This window comes from Camponotus vicinus, unplaced genomic scaffold (assembly GCF_025532165.1).
Source record: "Camponotus vicinus isolate PSW18456_S1 unplaced genomic scaffold, iyCamVici1.0 SCAF_9, whole genome shotgun sequence".
Lineage (NCBI taxonomy): Eukaryota > Metazoa > Arthropoda > Insecta > Hymenoptera > Formicidae > Camponotus > Camponotus vicinus.
In genome coordinates, this window is record NW_028141981.1 from 11216984 (window position 1) to 11221791 (window position 4808).

Sequence of the window (4808 nt, forward strand, 5' to 3'; positions counted from 1 at the left end):
TCTACGATGTCTTGTGGCCTTGATTCGGAGTTCCCTATCCAGAGAAAGATAGGGATGTATGTGGGAGGAGGTCGGACGTGTCTTTACGCCCATTTGATCAACGAGCGACAGAATCCATCCGTGGCAACGGCATTGACGCACATCCTGTGGAGAGAGCATTCACACATTTTTCAGCCTAACGAATAATTGCTAGAGAACAATATTCGCAGACTAGAAAAATATGTGAGGCGCAAGTGGCTGGATCGGGAATCGAACCCGAGTCTTTCGCTTTCTGGGCAACTGCTCTAGACCACTGAGCTATCCAGACCTCACACCTAATACTGCTTTTTAACACAGTGATATGCGACTCCAGAGCGATGTTGGTATCTCGCTCGATGGATGCAATGCCGATTGCCATGGAGGATCCTTGAAAAGGTCGCTCGCTGACAAAATAAGTGCCGGTGGAGGTATTCGCGTGCATGCTGGCTTCCGACTGGCCTTCCGTATGAAACGGCACCGACGAGCACAACGCCGTAGAGTGACCACATCCCCCAAGATCCCTCTAGTATATACTAAAATCCCCACTGTACTAAATAGCAGATGGCGGATGGACCCTAAAATAGGGCCAGGGCAGGCCTCCAGAGAAAGATAGGGATACTGAGACCTTCTGGATTTTGATTTCTTTTCCAAGTTTTTCCACAGATTTTGCTGACTTAATTACTTCTCCTAATTTATCTCCGTAGAGAAAATCACCTGGAGTAGTTTTTTGAAGCAGATCCTTGACTTGTTTAGCCAACACCGGGGCAATAAACGCTTTTCTGGCTGACGAAATTTGGAAATAAAGTTGAGTTAACAATTTTCCTGTATCAGCTAATCGTTCCAACAATTTCATCCTATCAATATCCTTCCAGCTCCTCCTCATCCTTCAAAATCAACGAGATTGCTTCTTCCAAGGCCGAGAGTGCTGTTCCAGCAAAATTTGTTCTTCAATAAACAGATTATCTCGTTTAGTGCCGGCTTCGTTCAACGTAGCTGCGATTTCTGCGTTTAAAGCAGGAGCCTCCAAGGAAAGATTCCCTTTTCTGGAATATTTGGCCAGGACCTTTGTTTTTGTTTCTTTAGCCAAATCTTCTTTCACCCATTTAGACCATCTGGACACCAAATCCGGATGAAGATCAATGTCTTTTTGTTTTCCACTTTCAGGGTCTTTCCCAAGGACTTTTTTAGTCTCTTCATCCAACTGTTTTATTGCAACGACAGTATCTTTATTAACTTCATCTGACTTGCTTTTTAAAAGTGTCAAAATTACCTCAGTGTCTGTGATCTGAGACGTCGATTGGGACTGATCACACGATTCTTGTCCGTTAGCATCGTCGGCTTCGACAAAACGTCGTTGGATGTGTTGTCATGTGCAGAGAGGTTAGAACCGTCTCTGTTGTTGAACTTGTCTGTTATTTGGATGATTCTCGTTATTCGACTTGAGGGCCGGATCGTCTATAAAAAGACAGAATCCATGTAATGCATTGGTTGTTAATGCCTCCTTCGTGCAAAACTCACCAGCTTTAAAGCGCCAACGTGTCTCATTCATTGCGAGAACACGAAGTCAAAACCTCATCATGTCTCATTCATTGCGAGAACACGAAGTCAAAACCTCATCATGTCTCATTCATTGCGAGAACACGAAGCCAACGAGAATTAACATCCGAGAAAATAAAAGATTTACCTGAATCGGACACGTTGACGTAATGCCTACGTTTGATTTTCTTTTCCAACCTCCTCAATTTTTTGAGGATTTCCTCGTCTGACTCTTTATCTCTACTTCTTTTCTTTCCTTTTCCCATTTTCGGATACTGATATAACAATTTTGACGAATTTTGCAAACAATTTTTAAGGAAAATTGGAAAAATATTCGTCGTTAAAACTCTCTTTCGATGTGACTCTACCGAGCACAAGAAACGTCATGAAGAGGTAACAAGATGGCGCGCACCATAGGGAATTTTTTACCTCATACTCTCTAAATTTGTGGCTCAACCTGGCGGAAGTAGCGGTACTACCTAGTGTAATCCCGGAGAACGAGACTTGAAATATAATGTTCCGTTTTTTTAAATATATGTATTTCCATACTGCGAATGACATTCTGCAAAGTGATTTTTTTCTTATGTTCTGTTCTTTCTAAAAGAGATATTTTATAAAAAAGTGATATATAATGTGTTTAAAAATATTTAATGTATATACAGTTCATAATTCTTTATCTTATTAAATGAGCTTTAATGAAAACCATTATATTATTTGTTTCCTTTACATTTATCTTTTATTACATAACATTTGCATTGAGGCGTTTTTTTCCAACGTGATATTCATTGGAATATCACAATAAATTTCTCTCATATAATGATAAAATTTTATCATTTTGGAAAAGGCAATAGTTTATTTTTTTACTACAATTTTAAGGAAATGTTGCCTCATATATTCCACGTCAATGGAATATTTCTTATTACAAGGATTTCCTCCTAAGGCTATAATTATAGCGAAAGCTGCAGCATAATTAGAAATTAACTATATTATATGATAAAATAGATAATGTTTTAACAACATAAATGTCTTATATTTTATAATAATCAGAGCACACTTGTAAATCTCATCTGATGTGAAAAACAACCAGTTTACGAATAGATAGTCTGTGGCATAAAATATCTTTTTTTAATAACCAGAACGCACATGCAAACTGTTTCTGGGAGAAGATATTTTTAAAAGCAATCAGTACACGGATATACCGTCTTTGGAATAAAATATCTTTTTTTAATAACCAGAACGCACATGTAAACCATTTCTGAGAGAAGATATTTTTAAAAGCAATCAGTACCAGTGATGCCAAATTGGATACGCTGGCAACCGGCAACCGAGAGGGGAGAAAGTGAGGAAGCTGACGCACACGAGCGAAAGCCGCGTACGTGTGAGCTCGGCGCTTCGGCTAGATTCGGATAGTAGAAGAGGGCAGAATACGGTTTTCTGTCTCCTTCCTACCAAGCTGGCGGCTGGACGGGTGACGCGTGAAGCTGGGTATACATCTACGAACGAATACTGAACGAACGGCGAATGCAAACGTTCGAACATTCGCGTACGTGTACTGAAGTTATTCGTTCCTTTTCTCAGCTGTAACGAACACGAGCATTCGGTCAGATTCGCTGTGTGTTCGTTATAATATTTCAAGACACGTGTGTATATAAAAAATAATATATAAAATAATACAATAATACATATATAAATAAAAAAATACAAATTAGCTAATAGATAGACAATAAGTAGAATTGTACAATAAACGTACGGTAAATTATTACACTACATTCTGATTTTACATATATATACAGGGTGAGCCATTTTAATTAACGCACGCAATTATTTCGGAAACAAAGCATTTTAGAGAAAAATATTTCAGACAAAAGTTTTATGGTTTCGAGGGGGCCATAAGATGGTACCATTGGTTTGACCTTGAAGAGTCATTTGAAGGTCACGTGAAGGTCACTTCAATTTTTTTTAATGGAACACCCTATATATTTTTGCACATTCTAGTAGCTTATCTCGAGAGCTTTCCAAAACACTATAATTAAGTTCCTTTTCGTTAAGTACTTTTTGAGTTATGCTTGAAATAATTTCTTAATTTTACATAAACCGTAAAATATCTTGTAAAATATTCATTTTTCGATTATCTAATCTTAATACTTTTACGTACAAAATAATGAGAGGAATCAATTGGTGTAAAGAAAACACATAGTTATTTTTAAGAAATCATATGTAATTTGCAATTAACAATTCCATATTTTTTTTCAAATGACTCTTCAAGGTCAAACCAATGGTACCATCTTATGGCCCCCTCGAAACCATAAAACTTTTGTCTGAAACATTTTTCTCTAAAATGCTTTGTTTCCGAAATAATTGCGTGCGTTAATTAAAATGGCTCACCCTGTATACAGGGTGATTCTAAATAACTTTGTTTTTGCAAAAACATAATCTTGACCGAATTCTAAGACGATTTTTCCTTTGGCAAAATTTCGTCCGAAGCTTAGTTTTTGAATTATTAAAGGAAGTAGTTAACGTATGACGGGTCGAATACAAGAAGCAGGCAAGGGTGACGCGATTCACCGTCAGACGCGGGTGCTTACGCGGGGCGCCTGCTGCGATCAGCTGATACACATACATACACACATGCGAACACATACATTCTCTCTCTGTCTGTCTGTCTGTCTGTCTCTCTCTTTCTCTCTCTCTCTCTCCCCCCCTCTCTCGCTCATTCGCTCACTCACCTGTTTTTTTTTTTTTTTTTTTTTTGTTACGAGAGAGGGGAAAATGCATTTTATGCATACCCACCGGTCGATCCAGTGAGTTATGTGGGAGTCGAGTACCAAGTCGAATTACCAACTCGGTACTCCCTACCCACTAAAAACCCCTCTCTTTTCACGAATTTCCTTTGACACACTGTCCCTCTGACTTCCCGAGATCTGTTTTCACATAACGTCAAAAAGTAGTTATTATTACCTTGTTCGATGACTTTTGATGTATTGCTGTAATTGCTTGAAGGAGAAATGAATTTTCCGATAGATCGTACGTTCTCAAATTTAACGTAGATATCACGTTGCAAAAGACAAGAAATCCACACTAAATTATTAACTGAAAGTTTTTCTCCTTTCATGAACTGTATTCTTGTATAAACTTTAACGTAATCACATTTATTTACTCACTCGATGAGACGAGAAATTTACTAATGACTCTCACTAATCACTATTAATCACTGTCGAATAATAACTGTTGGCGATTAAAAATCACTCGATGAA

General features: G+C 38.0%; 1 non-coding gene across 1 annotated transcript; it reads right to left on the bottom strand.

Moving 5' to 3' along the window:
* Positions 1-234: 234 nt before the first annotated feature.
* On the bottom strand, positions 235-308 carry Trnas-aga (transfer RNA serine (anticodon AGA)). Its single transcript has one exon. It is a non-coding gene; the product is annotated as a tRNA-Ser (tRNA).
* Between the last annotated feature and the right edge of the window lie 4500 nt (positions 309-4808).